This window comes from Amia ocellicauda, chromosome 14 (assembly GCF_036373705.1).
Source record: "Amia ocellicauda isolate fAmiCal2 chromosome 14, fAmiCal2.hap1, whole genome shotgun sequence".
Lineage (NCBI taxonomy): Eukaryota > Metazoa > Chordata > Actinopteri > Amiiformes > Amiidae > Amia > Amia ocellicauda.
In genome coordinates, this window is record NC_089863.1 from 33250269 (window position 1) to 33258847 (window position 8579).

An 8579-nucleotide genomic window follows, 5' to 3' on the forward strand; every position below is an offset into this window, starting at 1 on the left:
GGTGCTCTCTAAAAACATTGCAAGAATACTAAGGTTACTGTTCTCATCCACACTGACTACACAATCAAAACAAGTGTTGTTGTCAAATTACTGCTGCTAGAAATATTAAGGTATTAAGATTTAAAATGAATGTGGTTAAGTTCCAAAGTAGTTGAATTGATTGATTTGATTGATGAAATATTATAAAGAAAAAAATATTCAAAATTCCATAAAATTTGAACTGCGTGTGTTCAAGAACTGCTTAACCAACTAATTCCAAAATTGTTAGGCATCAGAAAATATAATTAAAATATGTGAAAAAGAATTGACAGAGCACCCCCTTCCCTGCTGTTTTTTGTTGAAACTGAGCTCTTAATTACATCATTTAATCCTTAATTGAACTAACAATATAACTTTCAATTATGTAACAATGAAGCTCAGAACAAAACAAATTGGGGAACAACTGGCCTACATGCTTCCAGAGGAATGTCATAAATCTATGGTGGCCCTGAAGTGCAAAACACATGCAAATAAAATAATACATTACAATTAAAACAAAACACAAGAAAACTTAAAAGAAAGTATCTGGAAACTTTAAAAAGTTGCTGTAAACAGAAACTAAAAATTAAAACTAAATTGCAATCCATACCGGAAATGACAAATTGAGTAGACGGGCTTTGTTGGTAAGTTGAAGAATATTATTGGATCTCTGAGTGGAGGAACCAGTATTCAGTTCTGTAAACTAAAAAAAAAAAAAATGTTGTATTTACTTAACTCAGTTATGTCAACAGGTTCCACATAACTGAGTTGAATAATTTGTAAATGATATGATTTATAAAATTTTACTCAATTAATTTAAGTTCACCCAACAGTGTTGGGTTGTGTAATTGAAAAATTATTGGATTAGCTCAGATTTAAGCAATATGCTTGTGTCATCCTCACTCCACCATCCCACTGTTTGCCACCAGAAGTCGTCATTCCCATTCATCAGTTTCACTCGTTCCATTAACATTTCACACCACCATGTGCTCATGCAGTGTTCAGTTTCACCCCTCATTGGCTCTGCACCTCACTTCCCTATTCCCTGCTTCACTCTGCTCTCTATTTAAAGCCCTTTCTCCCTGTATTCAATGCTATGTCTTGCTCTTCCCTGTGTTGACATTTCTAAGCATTCTTCCCAGTATTTACCTGCGCCTTGTTTACGACCTTTGCTTTCCTGCCACGACTACCGCCTCTTGGATACCCTCTACTGTTTTGTTTGTACCATCGCCCGACATCCTGCCTGCCCTCTTGACAATTCTTCTGCCTATTCCCTCGGATCCTGTTTGCCAGCTCTTGACCCTTGCCCATTTCGACTCTTCTCTTCCTCTCTGCACCTAGGTTCTCCTGTTCTGTGCCTAAGTCCTTCGTAACAATGCTCATGTTCAACTAATTAAATAGGCTTACGTTCAACTAATGAAAGCTACCCCTATAAAAGCAACATAACTCAGTCAGTTTGGTTTTACTTAACTGAGTTTAATTAATCAAATGCATCATTCTTACTAGATTTACATAACCAGGTTTTGTCAACATCCAACAACTGATTTGAAAAGAATGGCATATCAATACTGCTCTAAAGCCAATGTGTGCCTCCCTCAAATTGTAAAGAGACAGAGAAATGGTAAGTTTTTCACAGTTGTATTGGTGTCCAAAGTTGTCAGTCATTTTCAAACCTTCTGGAGACTCCAGCATTTCCACAAGAAAAAAAAAATAATAATAATCTGCATATAAGCCAAACTGTACATCAACTTAAATAATAGATTACACCATTTCTTTGTCATAACAAGCACCTTTCTTATTCAAGGTACAAACAGATGCATGAAAGGATATTCACTGAGTTGAGTAAATCAAACTTATTATCAGCATCCTACAACTGATTTGAAAAGCCTGGTGTATAAAAGTGGTTTTCGATTCCAGTTCTTGTGTACCCCTGTGTCTGCCATTTTTGTTCCAACTGATCTCTTAATTAATTGAACCCCTAATTAAGCCAATAAGCTTCTTTGAAGACCTTTGCCATTGTATTCAGATCTTAAACAGGTGACGATGTTTAAGGTAAGAGGCTCGATTAAGTACAGTAACTGACAACTCGGATACCAGCAAACAGAAGTATGCCAGGACTGGAAGTGAAAACCACTAGTGTATGGAGACTGCTCAGTAGTGTAGATGGCAGCTTATGTCAAAGTGACAGCCGGAAGTCCCGCCCTCCCTACGTACCATAGACCGGAAGGCCCATCTCACCTTCCGGTTACCCCCACCTTTGAACCAGAACTTCTCTCTCCTTCCCAGCACCCTCAGAGTTAACCTTTGACCCTCCCTGTCAGCCATCTTGGATGGCGGCCATTTTGTAAGGTCATAGGTCATCTTGGATGGCCGCAGCCAACTTGGATAGCGGCCATCGTGTAAGGTCATAGGTCATCTTGGATGGCAGCGGCCATCTTGGATGGCGGCCATCTTGTAAGGTCATAGGTCATCTGGTAAGATGGCAGCCATCTTGGATGGCGGCCATTTGTAAGGTCATAGGTCATCTGGTAAGATGGTAGCCATCTTGCTAGGGTGACATCCATCGTGGTGAGGGTCCGAGGGTACCTCACCCTGCTGGTGTGGAGGTGTAATGTTTAACAACATAAACAGTGTTTTTAAGGTTATATTGTTTTATGATACGGTTTTAGTAAATTAAAAAATACAAGTTTTATATATATATATTAGGTTATATTGTTTAATGATACTGTTTTAGTAAATTACAAAATAAAAGTTTTAAATACATAATATTATTTTATCATACTGTTTTAGTAAATTAAAAAATTAAGTTTTAAATACATATACATTTTTTATGTTATATTGTTTTATGATACTTTTTAAGTAAATAAAAAGAGAAAATATATATTAGGTTATAATGTTGTATGATACTGTTTTAGTAAATTAAAAAATAAAACTTTTAAATACATATATATTAGGTTATATTGTTGTATGATACTGTTTAAGTAAATAAAAAATAATAAGAAAAGTTTTAAATACATATATTTATTATATTTAGTTTATATTGTTTTATGATACTGTTTTAGTAAATAAAAAGAGAATAAGAAAATATGTTTTATATTTTATTTTAGGTAATAATGTTTAATTAATTTTAGTAAATAAAAAATAAAAGTTTTATATATATTAGGTTATATTGTATACATTTGAGAAAAATAAAAGTTGTAAATACACATATATATATTATTTTAGATTATAATGTTTGATTATACTGTTTTAGTAAATTAAAAAAATAAGAAAAATATACATTTTATATATATTTAAGGTTATATTGTTTTATGATACTGTTTTAGTAAATTAAAAAGGAAAAATGAATATTTACCCAGAGTGGGATTTGAACTCACATGGACATACGTCCATGTGTTTTTAGTTTATATGTTTTATGATTAAGGCTAAGGATGATACTGTGCTGGCAAAATAAAAAGGTAAGAAAAAATCAATTAAGAAATGTATAGACTTACTTATATTGCATGTCATTACATACATATTTAAGCAAACACAGATCAACACACATGCCTATATCTCTTTAGTTTATATTTATCAAAAGACACTAAAGTCAAATACACCACTTTTCTTAGAGAACAACAGTGAAATGTATAATATGATATCTGTACATTTTGACCAGCCCTGTACTTTGTTACATTATGTTATATTTGTTACATTAGTGAATGCTCAAACATAGCCTTAACATGTATCATATTTAAGAATATACTGCATTTAATTTCATTACACATACATATATATATATATATATATATGCAAACACACACACACACACACACACACACACATATATAATATCAATAGACACTAAAGACTAGTGAAGCACAAAGAGAGACACAGTGAAGCACTATTTGTGAGTACTCATATGTATAAAATTATATACATGTATATATATAATATAATTTGTTTGTGCTCAAATGTATAGAATTAATAAAATACACAAACACACACACACACACACACAATGGTGACTTTTATTGTCAGAAGTAGAAAAAGATACTCCAAAAAATGTTGTACAGATACTTGTAATTAATTTCTGGTTCACAACACCAACATTGGACAGAAAGAAACACTGACTTGTACGGAGTAATGTCATTCCATAACATTTCCAGCCTATTCCATATATATTCTATTAAGTCTTTCACTGTTGGCTCCTTTTTCAAAGTTATACCTGATTCTGACAACAAAGTATATCAGGTATCAATTGTAAATAAAGTGAGAAACACTTAAGTTTCTATTCCTTTGGAAATACCTTATTTTTCAAACCTACAAATACATGGTGACAACTGCAACCATGAAACACATACAAAACACAGAAATAGGGACCACAAAGCAAGGATATAATAAGCACAAATGGTATTTACTGAAAATTTTAAGTTTTGTAAAATTATTTATATAACTTCTAGGAGTAATCTACATAGTGAATATGCAATCAGTCTTCAGGAAACACACACAGCAGACTGAAATAAGCACAATGTCATATTTAGACGACCCAAAACTGCATTCTACCAAACCCTGAAACTCTGAAAAATCACTACAAACTCTATGTTTTGTAAAATGGCTTATTTCACAGAGACTGAACCAAATAGGCTCACCCTCAACATAGTACAAAGTATGATGTAAACGTACAGGTTTACCAGTAGCACAGGGGTATTATTAATCTATTCATGCAACTTTTAGACACTTGTCTAATACAGAGCCAACAACGGCATTGAGAGCGGGTAGCAGGGCTTAGACAATGCTATGCGCTGGGATTTAAAATGACTCTGTATGCCAGGGCTTCAAAACCTTACCCCATTTTAACATTGTCCAATTAGCCTCCAACCCCTAAAATGCTAAGACATGTTTTTTGTATCATATGTATTACTGTTGTATTACTATGTACATTCATGTAGTTTATACTTTTTATTTAATTTGACATAATTATCATATTTTTAAGTACAAATTAATAAATACAAATAACAAATACTATATAATAATAGTAACAATAATGCAAAAAGGTATTAAGCAATCATATTTTTACTTACAAAATAATATATATATATATATATATATATATATAAAATAACAGTATACTAATTGAATAATGATAATAATAATAATAATAATAATAATAATAATAATAATTTTAAAACATATTAAACAAAACTCACCCTGACTTTGTCACAACCGCAGGATGGGGAACCTCTGCTGTAGACCCTCATCCACTCTGTCAACAGTTTGTAGGTGACTTGTAACACAAGTGCAGAAGCATGAAAACTCAGTCTTGGTGGGGTGTTTCTGTCCAGTCCAGTCTGATCTGATACAACTTTCTACATTTCATATTCTATTAAAATAGAACACATGAGTAGTTCATAAAAAAGTGTTAAATCTGCTCCTCTTATGAGTGTCTCTACAGACCCTCATTGCTCCCTTGCATTACAGAGCATGACACGTGCTCTTCACATTGAAATTCACATTCATGTTGATGTAGGACTCGTCAACACAAAACTGTACAAAAATACATGAAATACGTAAACAATACAAACATTAAGAAGAGAATCCACTTTCAATCTGACATTTCACAGTATATATATTAAATCAATTTGAATTACCTCATGGCTTTCCTCAGGCTCGGAGCCAGGCCCGGTCTTGCCATCAGCGTCAGAAGCTGAGCGCTCTGTGTAAGATTCAGAGTATCGTTCAGCTGTGAGCGGTGGAGAGGGGAAAGGGAGATGCTGAGCAGGCAGGGTGTCTGTGAGACAGGCCTCTGTCCTGCTTGTCCTGCAGAGCCTCTCTTATCTGAAATGGCACTGGACACACCCAAAGCAGCAACGCCCCCCCAGACAGCAGCTTCTCAAGAGAGGACACTGTCAAATTTAACATTCAATAAAAGTCCACTGTTTTGACCATTTTCAGTTGAATTAATCCTCAGCATCAAATGCATTGAGACCGTACACAGCTTCCAGATGACTTGTACTTTAAGATATGTTATATATTTAGGCTACCCTGTTATTGCTTGAATAAAATGTTATTTCATGAGAGCAGTAAGAAAAAGGGGGAACAAGGATATATAATTTAATGAATCATTTTAAGCACTCTTGCTATTAGAAATAACTAAGATGAAGGCCTAAACTGGCTATCTACTGTTTAAAAAGATAAATGGTTTTCTGTGAGTGTGCTAAAGAATTGAACTTCTCATTTCTGTCATTACAGTGAAATAACTGGAATACGTAGTATATACCTAACAGTTGCTTAGATTGAAATGCTTTTCTTTATGAAATGTAAGATGAGTGCTCAGAACAATTAGACATCTATATTTCTACCCGGGCTTGATTATGTTGACAGTTTATGACTGTGCTTTGCCATTAATCCAGATTTCACCTTGTTCTCTATGGGTTGGTTTCAGAGCATGATTAGCACTAGTTTAAGTACATTACTCAGAATATGGCATTCACCATGGTGGTATTTTGGTATACAAAATGATTTAGGCAGAAGGACAATAAACCATTGGTATATAGTACTATACTAGGTTAGCAAAAGTAATTTATCCATGCACATACACAACTTACAGTCTGAATTAAACCTTCTTGGCTCTGTCTCACATGTACCAACTTTTCAAATCTCAATTTGACTTACTAGTAAACGTTACAAAGTGAGAGGGATTTAACCAAAGACAAAGAGCTGTCTATTTTTTTAATTAAACCTTAATCATTTTTGCCATTATCAATATGTTGAATACCTAAAATGTGCACATAACAGAAATATTTACACAGGCATGTGTTTCCTTATGAGACTAGTGAAGGCTTAAAAGTGATAATAATAAAAAGAAAGAAATGTGTCAATATTGGCCTCTTAAAGGGAAATATAGAGAAACAACTCATTTGTGCTATTAAAATAAGTAAACTGACTGTGCGGCAATAATTTAAACTGCTCTGTAGTAAAAGCCATGAAACCGGGTCTGATTACATATTCCTTCTTTTATTGTTATTCTTAGTTATTCTCTGGATTAGTGTCCTGGAGAAGGACAGCACATACTTATCAGATTGGGTGGGAAACGGCAGGTGGTTATCAGTAGCAAGCGATGGCTAGGTTCTAGATAAGGCCCTACAACCAGGCCTGGCCATAACACCCCAATGACAGAGCCAGAGAGCTCGTGTTTATGTAGCGGGCCTACGAACCCAGTACTCAGAGTGTTTTTTTTAATTATTTAAAACCGTCCTATACTTTCTCACTCTATATTGATACATGTACATTAAGTAAAAAAATAAACACACTTTGATGTTGTGGTATTGCATGAGCATTTCACTTCTTTTCTACGGATTCTATCTGCTTAGACATGTTCAGTCCTGATCATTTAGACAATCTCATTCTTAAACATGAACTATTTATCTAAATTGTGTATATATGGATTACCTTTAAATATATGTATATCTTACTGTCTGTCTGTCTAAATGGAATGAGTATTTTGTACGTTATTATTTTACCATGCTACACTTACTATGCTCTCTTGTAATCTTTGTCTGTATTGCAGTTTGGGGTGTACAGTATTTCACCCTATTCAAACAAAACAGTTATTCAGTTATGAAATCTTCAGATGACCATGTTTTGTTCTAAAACAATGTAAACAAGTTGAAATCTTTTTTTAAAACATGTCAAGGTAAACATGTTTGTACTGGTTTATCCACAGAGAGATATATGACTGGCACAGGTATTCTTCTAGCACATGTACACCTAACAAAGAACCATAACAGGGCATGATGATAAAACATGATATACATAGAACGTTAAGTGATATAACACCATGGTTTTGTGTAAAAACAATGAATGGTCATGTCAGCACCTAAGACTTTTGAAGTAGGAGGGGAGGCCTTTGTGTGATAATTGTAGTGAAGAAACTGAAACTTTGAAGGCAACTATTTCTGTCTCTGTGAAGAGTAATATGTCCGGGCAGCCTCGTTCCTCTGTATGTCTGGCTTCCTGTAGGAGATTTCAGACCAAAGCTGCTACACTGTCCTCTCACTCTTGAGCTGCAAACTGCTGCTCTGGCTGCTTCTCAAAGCTTTTGCAAATGCACTAAATCATTGTGGGACTAAACTTCATCCTGTGTCTACAACCTAGAGATGCTCTTGATCCCTTCATGTGAATGGAAACTATTCACTCCATTATAGAACAAATAACATATCAAAGGTAATATTTGGTCATAAAGTCATGGCCTTATATGGGGTAAACCATGAAATATTGTACTAACTAAAGTCTTGTGGGTTTCTAAAATTCATGAAATTATACTACACTCACCTAAAGGATTATTAGGAACACCTGTTCAATTTCTCATTAATGCAATTATCTAACCAACCAATCACATGGCAGTTGCTTCAATGCATTTAGGGGTGTGGTCCTGGTCAAGACAATCTCCTGAACTCCAAACTGAATGTCTGAATGGGATAGAAAGGTGATTTAAGCAATTTTGAGCGTGGCATGGTTGTTGGTGCCAGACGGGCCGGTCTGAGTATTTCACAATCTGCTCAGTTACTGGGATTTTCACG

At 34.3% G+C, this 8579-nt stretch overlaps 1 long non-coding RNA gene across 1 annotated transcript; it reads right to left on the bottom strand.

Annotated features, from left to right (window-relative positions):
- Positions 1–2355: 2355 nt before the first annotated feature.
- Positions 2356–5787, bottom strand: LOC136767701 (uncharacterized). Its single transcript, XR_010821869.1, has 3 exons — positions 5649–5787; positions 5208–5284; positions 2356–2613 (listed from the first exon to the last, which is right to left on the bottom strand). It is a non-coding gene; the product is annotated as an uncharacterized LOC136767701 (long non-coding RNA).
- Positions 5788–8579: the final 2792 nt, after the last annotated feature.